Consider the following 14,474-nt stretch of genomic DNA (forward strand, 5'->3'; position numbering starts at 1 on the left):
CCTAACTCTAACCCCAACCCTAAACTTAACCCAAGCCATAGCCCTAACCCTAACCCTATTCCTAACCCAAACTCTAACCCCAACCCCAACCCCAACCCCAACCCCAACCCTAAACCTAAACCTAAACCTAAACCTAAACCTAAACCTAAACCTAAACCTAAACCTAAACCTAAACCTAAACCTAAACCTAAACCTAAACCTAAACCTAAACCTAAACCTAAACCTAAACCTAAACCTAAACCTAAACCTAAACCTAAACCTAAACCTAAACCTAAACCTAAACCTAAACCTAAACCTAAACCTAAACCTAAACCTAACCCTAACCCTGTGCGGGTGGTAATGTCCTACTGGGCGGGGGGGGGGGGGGTAATTGCCCCTGGGGGTAATGTCGTGCGGGGGGGGGGGAATGTCCGGGGATTAATTGATGGGGGGGGGGTGGTAATGACCTGTTCCTCCCGAGTTTGAACCCCCGGATTAGAAAATTTCCAAAATCAATGAACTGTTGCCTTGTAGTTTGTTCTTCAATTGAAAAAGGATTTGGAAAGAAATCTATAAAGAAAAGCAGTCTTAAAATTGGAGGCAACGGTCTTTATGGCGAATGACATGTTGACACGTAATAATGTGTTGGAGGAAATCTCCTACATATACAATCAAGAACAAAGAAGAATAGATTCTAGATAAAGTAGATCCATTGGATTACACAGTATTTTTTATCCGGATTATTTTGACAATATAATGTTTTGAGTTCCGTTTGTACGGGAGCACTATTGAATATACATACATTTCTTGGAAGTCTTCAGGAAATGAAGCAAAATGAAGAAACGAGCGGAGAACACATTTAAACAAATTGAATGACTAAAATAGTAAAAAGCGTTATATACAATTGCTCGTATAACAACCAGCCTCACCCTTATTATGCGATATAATAATGAAACAAACCACCTAAAGATATAAAGATTATTCTTGTGCTACTGCACTTGTTCGTAGAAGAAAAACATTTATATCAGTATTGGACTGGATGCATGATGTCCGTGTGTGGTCAGTCTGGGAATGGATGCATATACTGAAAACCGTGTACGGTTAGTCTAGAACTGGCTTGCATGTACTGAAGACTATGCATGAAAAGAGAAAGACCGCATAACTCAAACGATTATTCCCTAAGCAAGCGTACCTATTGTCAAACCGAGTATTTTTCGTCGTAGCTTATGTACGATTTACTAAAAAGTGGAAAATAAAACAAATATAAAACTTCTAAAATAACACTTGATTTTATTTAATAATAATAATCATTAAAAAAGTTTTAAAAAACCCACGTTTTCTGATTGAACTAAAAAGTAGAAAATAAATACTATACATCACAATAATGCAAGCGATCACTCTACTATAAGCGATGAAAAACGTGGGGCGCCGAAGTAAAAGTTATATTACTATTGATTAGATAATACTATTGACTTTTATTAGGGAGCTTGTAGAGAGTCAACAGTATTAGAAACTGTAAGAAAATCACGGCGCCCCACGTTTTTCATCGCTTATAGTAGAGTGATCGCTTGCATTATTGTGATGTATAGTATTTATTTTCTACTTTTTAGTTCAATCAGAAAACGTGGGTTTTTTAAAACTTTTTTAATGATTATTATTTTCTACTTTTTAGTCTTTGTCTGTTTGTTTGCATTGAAATCTTGCTATCGATTTTATCTTTCCACTTTTTTTTGGGTAAACGAAGACAACTCGTAAAAAGACAACTCGTAAAAAACGAGAGACCCTTTCTTCTTTGGTCTCAATCGCAAGTGAATGATTGTCAGAGGTTAGTTGATAGCGGTTAGGACGAGGGCTGGTTACTGACTAGAACACATAGATTTGAACCCGTGTCGAGTGGGATAGCAATCGTGTGCCCAACCACTCGACCATATCGTCTCCCCCAAACTGGCCACCAGTGGTAATAGTTACCTCCTGTAAGTTTAAAGTCGGTTCAAACTAAATTATCTGCCCCTAAGCCTGTCGCGACGTGGGATCGTTCGCTTCACTGCGCGCGGCAAGAGAGAGGCGAGCTACGCGTCGCTCGTTTTTTTCTAATGGCTCGCAGAGGAGAATTATATATATAGATTATATAGCGGTCTAAAATGCTCAATAAAATGTTTCCATTGATCAATTTAGTAATAATAACAATTGAATATTCTATGGTCATCCAAAAGAAAGCTTCCCTGAAAATTTCAGCGCGCTAGCTAACTGGGAAGTGCCAGAAATTTTGATCGCAAGATTTGATTGGAAAAACAAACAAACAAACAGAGAAAGCAAGTTAAAAAAAAACGTTGGAAAATGTGTAGATAGCTAAAATCTATATTTATAATTCTCTTCTGGGAGACACTAGAAAACAAGCTGTAAACCCGCTCCCTACCACCCCACCCCTACATGGTCTTTGTGAGCTGTGTTCACTCTAAATGTTTACAAGCAGAGCCGGGTTTAGTGACGACTATTAGGGGCAGATAATTTAGTTTGAAACGATTTTAAACGTAAGGGGAGGGAGGGAGGGGAGGAAGGTGGGGGTTATGGTCCTTAACGAGCTACTTATAGTGTTTTAAAGTAATATTTTCAGTGGCAGCGTTGGTACTGTCGAATTCACAAATTATGAATTACTGAAAAGTAGAAAAAACAACAACTAAATAGCGACGTATGATACAGAGGCGTCGTGATGGGGGGGGGGGGGGGGCAGGGGGGTACATATGTCCCCGGGCGCCGACCTTAGGGGGCGCCAAAATGGGTTGTAAAAACAAATTAAAATGTCATTTAAGCTGCATTTTTGCATTATAAATAGTTTGAGGGGGGGGGGGGGGTGCAAATCGAAAGTTTGAGGGGGGGGGGGGGGCACATCGAAAGTTTGTGGGGGGGTGCAAATTAAAAATTTGCTCCCGAGGGGAGCGCCAAATCGAAAGTTTGTCCCCGGGCGCCGGGAAGGGTCGCTACGCCTCTGGTATGATATGCCGCGGGCCGGCTCGTATGCAATAAATCTCAAGATCTCTGCGATAGCTTTTATGCCAACTGAAAATATTTATTAGGCGTACCATATTAGAATGATTGCTTGATTAAGTCGTTCTTTTTAAAACGTTTTTCTTAACTCAGCTTCGCGTTTGTTTGTTTGGTTGTTTGTTGTTAAAATTGACATCGAAAATTAGCCCACTTCTGATTGCTCTAGAGACCTGAAATTTGGCATGCATGCTACTTTCGCCTAACAATTTCAGATGCAATCATAAAAACTAGCAATTAGTGACCGTAATTAGCTTAATTTAATTACGCCCCAAGGACCATAAAATTGAGGACATGATTTCTAAAGATACCGACAAGACTGCAGTCCTATTGACACAGTTACTTTGGCCCCAATCGATGTGAGCGCGCTGGCCGTGATCGTATAGTGGTTAGTACTTCGCGTTGTGGCCGCGACAACCCAGGTTCGAATCCTGGTCGCTCAAGATTTTTAGTCCGTGTATTTATAAACACTTTTTTAAAAACCACGTTTTTCATGTGTAGCAACGGACTAAAAAGGAGAAAATAAAATACTTAAAAAAAAACTTTTAAAAAAACCACGTTTTTCTTGTGGACTAAAAAGTAGAAAATAACTATTTACATACATTTGATGACAAAAAACGTGGGTCGGGCAGATGGGTCGGGAAATTTGATGGTGAACGTACCCACGTTTTTTGTCATCAAATGTATGTAAATAGTTATTTTCTACTTTTTAGTCCACAAGAAAAACGTGGTTTTTTTAAAAGTTTTTTTTTAAGTATTTTATTAAAATGCTGTTTAGATCAAACAATAAATTCAATATAAAAAATACTGTTTTTTTATATTTTTAAAATTAAAAATGTTTGTTAACATCTCTTATTATATTTCGTTCTTAATTTTAGTGTTGAAAGGGATCCCCTCCAGCACAATTAAGTATACGGGACAACTGACTCCGATCTCAGCCTGCTTTACTTGTCGGATTTGCTTTCATTGCCTTTGTCCAACCAAGAACAAACGACACGGCAGCAGTTGTTTGATTTTGGAATTGTCTCTCCTAGAAGAGTGGCTGTCCCCAGCTAACGAGCCCGAGGGTTCGAACTCGAGACTTTTCGGTGTAGCAATCTTGAGCTTTACCGACTCGACCACGCCGACCCCCTTGGTTCTCCTCATCGTTAATATTTTCTGTAGATTAATCTGATGGTTATTGTTCAGGGTGTTTATGTCGCGGGCGGGGCGGGGGTGTGTGTTTGTCCAGGGGTTTATGTCGCAGGCGGGGCGGGGGGGGGTGTTTGTCCAGGGGGATTAAGACCAAACAACGTCAAAACCGAGTCCAAGAGGTATGATTGCAGCCTTTGATCCCCAGGGGCCACAGAGTAATAAGCCAAGCCTTGAAAACAATGATATAACATTTTATGCAATCTGAGTGTTTGTCGATTATTTTTTTTAACAAACGCGTGCTCATTTGTTTCTCTGTACACCAATCGGGAACATGATCGTGTGAAATTTTAACATGTTTGCTAATCTTTTCTTGGCACGGAGTCTCTCATTTTACTGACAATATATAATAACTTCAACACCAATATTGAGCAATGTTTTTAATCAAATTACATGCAAATAAGATAGCAACAATTAAAATTCAAAAATTGAAAATAAAAACATGAAATATTAAGACTAAGCTAGCTCTGGGTACTCTACTAACTCTACTATTCGTTAACCCTTTATCTACTGACGGTACTTATAAGTACCACTTTAATTAAGTGCCTGTATTATTTTTAATTTAAGACTAATTTTAAAAATTATTGATGTAATTGATAGTATGATCTCCCTTAAGTCACAGGTAGGTGGAGGGATCGATGTTTTTTTTTTTTTTAAATTTTGGTGTGGCGCCATTTTCAATCTCTGCCTGTATCGCTAGTTCACAATCGTTCTGTACATATCTCACACATATCTCCTGATATCCGTTTGTTTTACCTTATTCTTCAAGTTTTCAACATCGAATATTTTTTATTGGCATCTTCAATAGTCAGGCAAATGCGTCTAACTTCTAGTTATACAATTTTTATCAAATTTTCTTTGTAATAGATCGATGTTTACAAGTGGACTTATAAGTACCGTCAGGGCACACGGACATTATTTTAGGATTTCTTGGAAATCGCAGATTTTCGATTTGGAGTGACATAAATATTATTTTGTTAATTAATTATCGAAATGTATTTTTTAAAAATATATTTATGCATTTATAAGAAGGTTAGCATATAGTTTTCTTCAGATATATTGTAATTAATTGCAGATTTCTAGAAGTAAACAAATAACAAGAATAGAGGTGGCAGTTTATTAGGTTTAGTATACGTTATTTGTATACCAAAGTCTAGTTCTAGAAGTAAGATTTGTAAGTTATATTTGTTGCAAAAAACTGTCTTGCCTACAATAGGTAGCGTGTACGTAATGTACACATGTAGACTAGTAATAGTCCATACATCTGCAAGTAGTATAGATCGTTTTGTAATTTTGAATTAGTAAACACAAAACAGTAGGCCACTACGGCTATTCCAAACACATTGAGCTCACTTCTATTTATGAACTTTACACTGTAGTGTAGACTTGTCATAACATTCTAGTAGGCTACAATTATACTAGCATTACTATTAGTAGTGTACTGAAGGAATAGGCATCGTTTTCAAAACATGTGTTTATGCGGCTCATTGTAATGGCTATTGGAAGCCTCCAGCAAAAGCAGGTTCAGTCCGGCAACTGTTGCCACACCAGAAAGACGACAGACAAGAATGTCTCAGGAATGAGGAATGAGGGAGCATGACATGGCGGCACCTTTTGCTGTGTTTGAGGTCTAAGATATGTTCCGATAGAAAATCCAGTAAAAATCATACGCAAAATATACTTTTGTGCTGGATTTATGGGTGAAAATTTAAAAAAAAATGATTGTTATAATGATTGCCATGTTATTAGTTAATAAGTTGTATAGTTTTTTCCTGTTTTGTAAATTTTTTAATTTTTGGAAAAAATGTCCAACATTCCTGACGGTACTTATAAGTACCAATATATGTTTGGGCCCTTAAAAATTTATGAAACAAAATTTCCTTCGACATATGCTTTAAATGTGCCAAAAGCAATATGATAACACATGGTTTAAGAAAAAATGTCATTCGGAACCTAATTTCGTAAATAAAGGGTTAAATAAATACAACGGAAATGATCTTAAATAAACTTTCTTGTATATTCCTTGTTTTAAAAATAGAATAGAATTCCGTAGAAAAAAAGAACCGCACACCAAAAGAACATAAATACTTAAGAATTAGTGCTTTATAAAGGAAACGTCGATTTAAAAAAAAAATTAATTAAACGTCTAATTTTGCCAAATTGTTTTTTACAATGAATCGTCAACGAGTCTAGACCTAGGTGAAATGTTTTGAAGACATCGGTCAAGGAAAAATGATTTTTTTAGAAGTCGAAAATTGGGAAAATTGATCTTTTCGTTCGCTGGAATCATTCACAATATGCGCGAATAAAAAAATAGTATCGTTTACCTAAGTTTAATTTTTTTTTCTACCTAACTTAAACAGTAGGCCTATTCAAAATATAAAGCAGATGCATGTAATATTTAGAAAAGACTAGTTCAAAAGACATCGGCAAAAGCAAGCGAAAACACACATTTTGAGCGTGGAGAAAATACATTAGAAGCAGGGGCGTATATATACATATGGGTGCTCCGGGTTCCTGCCTTGGGGCAACAGAAAACGGGGGCCGGTGCTGGTTGGCTGCAAAGTCCACTAAGAGTGGATCAAAACTGACCTGCGCCTAATATGAGCTATATACTGAACAAAACTTTTGCCGAACGACCACCCTTCATATTTTGTCAGGCGGTAAAAAAACACCTAAGTGTGTCAGAAAAAAAAACTCGCCATATGAAGGAAAAATATTGAAAGTGGTCAAAACTGACCAGTCGTATTTCCTAATCTAATCTTTGAATTGTATGTGAAAAACAGGGTAATTTTAACACAAATTTTAGGGTACTAAACCTCGATACATCTGGCCAATTTTTTGCATGAAACTGTATAGATAACTAGGCCGTACGGAAAAACTGTTGGTCAGACTCAAAATCCTCGACCGCGAGTGAAATTCTCATTATATGATATATATATATATATATATATATATATATATATATATATATATATATATATATATATATATATATATATATATATTGACAAACAATCCCCCTAATATTTTTAAAGAAAAAACAAAAATAACAAAGTATAAAATTCATTTAAATATATATGTCGTTATAAATTACGTTATGTATTGTACTGAAATTGTAAAAATTAATTGCGAAAGTGAATTTATTATAACATTTATTATAACATTTGATTTATACTATTAAAGAAGCCCTGGGAGTGATAAATTTGCGAATGTTTCATGGCATGAAATTACTCAGACTGTTTAAGCTTAGGCTCTAAGGACTCCACATAGCAGGCAATGACCAATTAATGAATCATTCAAATTTTCAAAGGTTTTTTGAAACCGAAGTGTAGTTAGGCAGTATGCCTAATTTATTTATATATATATATATATATATATATATATATATATATATATATATATATATATATATATATATATATATATTGGCCAGATATATATATATATATATATATATAAGCCAAGCCTATATATATATATATACATATATATATATATATATATATATATATATATATATATATATATATATATATATATATATATATATATATATATTTATGTTAAATGAGTTTTAGAAAAAGATTATGTTATGCGCAATGAATAACGTTAACCGCTAAATCTATATGAAAATCACGAAAATAGATACATTAACTAGTAGGTCTATACTACACTTACATCATATCTTTTTATATAAACATTATTCTAAATATCAGATTTTCAATTAAGTTTATCGCAAAAACCGCGTATATCATTGTAAATATTAACCTATAACAGCATAGTATCGATTCAACCTACATGTTGTGATCACGATTTAGTAGAGTATTCAATACATATTATTGTGGAATTGATATTTTTGGGGGTCTTAAAATACGTTACCATGCTACGGCGCATATGTTCTAATCACTTATCAGTGACTTGAATATCGTAAGTATAGTAGAATAATTTGTAATGAAAATGGAATTTGCCTAGGGCACCCGCTATTTTTAATGTAAATAGCCACAGAGGCGAATTTGTGGTTTCCGAAAAAAAAATCTGTCTCCATCTCCATCTCCATCTCCATCTCCATCTCCATCTCCATCTCCATCTCCATCTCCATCTCCATCTCCATCTCCATCTCCATCTCCATCTCCATCTCCATCTCCATCTCCATCTACATCTACATCTACATCTACATCTACATCTACATCTACATCTACATCTACATCTACATCTACATCTACATCTACATCTACATCTACATCTACATCTACATCTACATCTACATCTACATCTACATCTACATCTACATCTACATCTACATCTACATCTACATCTACATCTACATCTACATCTACATCTACATCTACATCTACATCTACATCTACATCTACATCTACATCTACATCTACATCTACATCTACATCTACATCTACATCTACATCTACATCTACATCTACATCTACATCTACATCTACATCAACATCTACATCTACATCTACATCTACATCTACATCTACATCTACATCTACATCTACATCTACATCTACATCTACATCTACATCTACATCTACATCTACATCTACATCTACATCTACATCTACATCTACATCTACATCTACATCTACATCTACATCTACATCTACATCTACATCTACATCTACATCTACATCTACATCTACATCTACATCTACATCTACATCTACATCTACATCTACATCTATATATCTATAAATAAATATTTACGTCTTGTTGTTGCTGTACCACTGACACCTGAGTTAAACAGAATATAAATAATTATGTATTATATATAGGTAAATAATTAAACAGAGAAATAAATAAATTGATAAAGAAAAATTATAAGTATCTATATATATAATTCTCTTCTGCGAGACGCTAGAAAACAAGCCGCCTTACAGTCCCCTCTCTTTCTCTCTATCACTATCACTACCACCCCCACCCCACCCCCACATGGTCTGGTGAGCTGTAGCCAAACTAAATGTTTACAAATCGCAGAGCCGGGTTTAGTGACGGCTATTAGGAGCAGATAATTTAGCTTGAAACGATTTTAAACTTACAGGAGGTAACGAAGAGGAGGCTGCTTTCACGGTGTTAGGGGGGGGGGGGGTAGGGTCGGGGTTAGGGGAAAGGGGGAGGGGGTTAGTATTTTAAAGCAAATATTTTCAGTTGCAGCATTGGTACTGTCGAATTCACAAATTATGAATTACTGAAAAGTAGAAAATAAAACAACTAAATAGCGGCGTATGATACGCCGCGGGTCGGCTCGTATAAAATAATGAATAAAATAAATAATTTATTGGTCTTTAGGTGGACAAAAAAAAAACAATAAATTAACAACATATTTAAAGAAATCAGTAAATGTATGTATACAGGTTTAAATAAACAGATACAACAATGAAAAGAAAAAAAAAGATAGACATTAAAAAAATAAACAAATCATAAATAAAATAAATACACTAATATTTAAAAAAAGTGAGGCAGACAAGCCAAGCAGACCTATAGACAGACAGAAGGAGAGAAAACGGAATGGCGGACGGATAGACTGACAAACAAATTATAGAACAACTGTAAGACAAAGACTACGAATATTAATTGTATCTAATACGAACACTTACTTCGTGTAGTTTGACCATCGGCACCTGATTGTAAGGCCGTGAAAGCAAGCAAGAAACATACCATCAGGTTTAGCAATTTCACAAAACTCAACATTTTTTGTGTCTGTATTTCGGATGAAGTTTCTAAAATTAGTAAACTATTTTATCAGAAAAAAATTTCTTGTAGTGTTAATATCTGTCACAGCTTGAAGCATGCGTAGCTGTTTTTTCGTGTTTTTTTTTTCCATAGATGAGGCAGAATTCAGGGGCGGAACTACAGTACCGCCAGACCCCGCAATGCGGGGGGGGGGGGGGGGGGCAGGCCATTTAGGGGCCCACGGCCGACCATAATCAACTTTTTAATAGTTAAAAAAAAAATTTGTTGTAAAAAAAAACAACAGATCTACTACAGTAGCGATGAACTACAGTAGCTAACACACACTGTTTCGCAAAAGAAAACAATATATAGGCTACATGAGTTGTAGTGTGAAAGATAGGCAAAAGTTCAAACCACGTCCATGACTTATTTCCCTTTTAAATAGTCAAATATGAGCGCTCTTAAGAAACTTTTAATAGATTTGCACTTAACAAATTAAAAAGCAATTACTTCTCTTAATTATTTAACAAAAAAAATACATAATAAAGAATGACATAGTATAAAAAGGAACTTTATATTAAGTGACACCCTCCTGTATCTGACCAAGCTCATTTGGCTTGTCATGACGGCAGCCGGTATGTGCGGCATCACTGGAGACATCATCTACCAAGTCAGAAGCATCTCAGCCGTCTCAGTTCTGCTGCCCAACCAGGAGCTCGGGTACTCATTTTACCTGAGTCTCCTGGGCTCGATCGGTTTACTCGTGTCTGGCACCGTGGTCAAGCTTGGCGCTATCCAGAGGTTCAGGGATCATCTGTCACGTGACCCAGCCCCCACCCTACTCATCCATCACCATCGCCCACAACTACATCCAGGAACAGCTGCTTCAGATAACCCTCTCACCCCCAGCGTACAAGTCCCTCACCAACCAGGACCAAGGGGAAGATCACTCTCAGCAAGGTCACACACAAGAACCGCCACCACCCTACACAACTGTTGCCGTTCCTCAACCATCCCCACCCCCTGCTGTCGTCTCTCAGTCCCCACCGCCAGCTTATGTATAAAATACAAATGTAGACTGTCCCTATTGTGTATAAACCACTCATGTATACTATCCCAAATTAATGTATAAACTACTCATGTATACTATCCCAAATTAATGTATAAACTACTCATGTATACTATCCCAAATTAATGTATAAACTACTCATGTATACTATCCCAAATTAATGTATAAACTACTCATGTATACTATCCCAAATTAATGTATAAACTACTCATGAATAAACCTCATATACTATCCCAAGTTAATGCATAAACCACATATATTTGCTGTATAAATAAAACCACCCTTGTATACTATCCCCAGTTAATGCAGTATAAATAAACCATAAATGTAGACTGTCCCCAGTTAATGTATAAACCATTCATGTTTGCTGTATAAATAAACTACAAATGTTGACTATCCCTAGCCAATGTATATACCACCAATACAGTATGTCTTTCACCTGTTTAATAAAATACCCTCACCAACTGAATGACAATGCATGTAAATTCAACTTCCTGTTCTGATTTAAAAAAAAAAAAAAAAAATTAAAGCACTCGCACAAATGTTGTGTTGTTGTAACATATTTTAACTAAAGAAATAAAAACTAAGAATTGTAATGTTAACAAATTTCGAACAAGCCCGTGTTGAGTATTCATTTTCATATTACCGTATTTAGTTTATATATATATATATATATATATATATATATATATATATATATATATATATATATATATATATATATATATATGGGGCCCACAATTTTTTTTGGCGGGGTGGCCCTTTTTTTCTAGTTCCGCCACTGGGCAGAATTATCATATAACTTTTTGTATGGGATAATTTGCGGTGCCCTATTCGTATACTACCTTTACGCCGCTTTGTTTAGAGTTCCGTTTTGACTGGAGTCTTATTTGGAGGCTTATTTTTTTCCAGGGCTCTTTTGTCAGGAGTTGCATTATTGTGGGCTGTTTTACCTAATTTAATCTCTCGGTATAATTTTTTTTGTAAAACCATTTGGTCTGTTTCTTTTATGAACCGCAGAGTTGTAGCTACCGTCAGTGTTTCTCCAGACTTTTCTCTCCGGGGGGGGGGGGGGGGGGGCACTTGATATTTTGTGGGGGGGGCGGTCAACATTTTTCGTGTGGGCGGACACTAGTAATAGTATTTGTTTACTATATAAATTCCATCTGGTTTGAGGGGTGGGGGTATTGGGGCTTGGGGGGGGAGGGGCTCTGCTCCCCCGAAGAATGCCTGGAAGAAACTCTGGCTACCGTTCATATTTTAGTCATTTTGTCGTGGCTGTTTTGTCAAGGGTCGTCTTGTCATGGGGGCTCTGTAAAGGGGTATAGGAGGCTCTAGAAAAGTGTACCACTTTTGATGTGGACAAGTTTTAGGTGAACGGTCTCACTCAGTTATTTCTGTCGGCAAAGGTTCCTAGATGTAGGTATGTAAAGGTTAGATCGATTCAAATATTCGCGTATGATGTTCAACGGTTAACTGGTTTACATAAGGCTTCATTACATCAGATGGATGCAACAGTAGCTAAGTTCAAAGTAAGGGTACATTATGTTTTTCTATGGTTCACTGGTTTACGTAATGCTAATCGTTTGATAACTAATGCAGTGTGACATTTGTAAATTTCAAAGGACGAATAAAGTACGCCAGATTGTTTTAAAATATTTTGGACAATGAGAATGTTGAGGGGCAGAGAGTTTATGTGTAACAGGTGGCTGTGAATAACGGGCAGTGTGGTGTAGATGTGGATGTGCATGATGTGTAATATGATGCTGATGAAGGGCAGTGTGGTGTAGATGTGGATGTGCATGAAGTGTAATATGATGCTGATGACGGGCAGTGTGGTGTAGATGTGGATGTGCATGATGTGTAATATGATGCTGATGACGGGCAGTGTGGTGTAGATGTGGATGTGCATGAAGTGTAATATGATGCTGATGAGGCGCAGTGTGGTGTTGATATGAGTGGCCTGTCCTGTGCTGTTGGTGTGGTTTGGATGTTAATGATGTATAAAGCGGTGTAGACTCTTGAGAGTTGATTGTGTTGTGAGTGTGTGCTAAAATGAAAATTATTAAACACTAGATCAATGGCCCGTTGAGGGAAACATACAACGTGCGCTAATTTGATGATGTTGACTTTTTCTCTAAACCGAAACCATAACCAAAAGCACCTCCTAAACTCCTGAAGGGAAACCGGAGATCATTCAAATACTAACAATATAAGATTTACATTTTTAGTTTGATTTGTAAATTCTAAATACATCTGGAAACTGCTGAAATTCATCTCCTAAATTGTATTTCTGTCTCAGTTTAGCACAAAAACAAAAAATAAGATTTTTTTGTTGTAATAGTTGTGTATTTTTATAAGCTTTTATTTTACTTGCCTACTCTGTGTGTGTGGGTCATAACGGTCGAGCCCCTGGGGACGGCTATTCACTAAGCCACCCAGTTACTTATCATTTGGATCCGCCTATGTATGTCGACCGGCTAGACCTTTGTGATACTTGCTTATTTCGAAATTTTCTCGCTGTGGAATTTTAATTAAGCACTCAGTAGTTTAATTAAATATGTGGATTAATTGTAGAATGTTCTATTCAATGTTATATCCTATATTACTTGTTACACAGAAGATTTATTAACTGTAATTTGCAAATGACGAAGTGGACGGCCATTTTAGTTAGATTATAATGTGGACGGCCATAATAGCCAGGTTCACTAGTCACGTAGTAGACGGCCGTCATTGCTAGTTTACAATGAACGGTCTTTACAACTAGGTTCACTGTAAGATTAGTGAACAGCTGTTATAGCTATTCTGACAAGTAACGAAATGGACGGCCGTTATAGCTATTCTAACAAGTGACGTAATGGACGGCCGTTATAGCTATTTTAACAAGTTACGTAATAAATGACAGCTATACCCAGGTTAGCAAGTAAATAAAGACCAAACCATCTAATAATTCAGAAAAGTATTAAACAAGTGATTTATGAGTTTTGTAATAATTAGCGTTGCTTGTAAAGCTTTGAAAATAATATTTGTTTTGTCAGATGCGCAATAACAGTTACATTTCCATTTGTTTTAAGAATACATTACTTAAATAAATTCCAGTGCAGTGTGATTATTAAATTTCAATATTTTCATAACTCAACTCTGGTTAGCTTTATAGCTACTTTGCTAATGAGAAAGTGAGCATAAAATATAAACCAATTTACTGTTAGAAAGAATGTTATGTTAAGGTGTTTCCTTAATTTCCAGTTTGTGGTATAAATTAAATAACTTGAATTCCTGTGTAATTAAAGCAATAGGATTTATAGTCTTATAGAGACTGAGCTTTACTTACATCACAATGAGATTCCAGTCTAATCCCTGTTTGATTAAGCACAGATGCAAATATTTTTCTGGCTGATTCACGAGCAAATACAAACACAACAAACACACACACATACCGCACTCTTGCACCTACGCACTCAGACACACTTGCGATCAAACACAAATATATATATATATA

Source organism: Physella acuta, unplaced genomic scaffold (genome assembly GCF_028476545.2).
Source record: "Physella acuta isolate Inbredline_101_S28 unplaced genomic scaffold, ASM2847654v3 ptg000008l, whole genome shotgun sequence".
In the NCBI taxonomy this organism is placed as follows: domain Eukaryota; kingdom Metazoa; phylum Mollusca; class Gastropoda; family Physidae; genus Physella; species Physella acuta.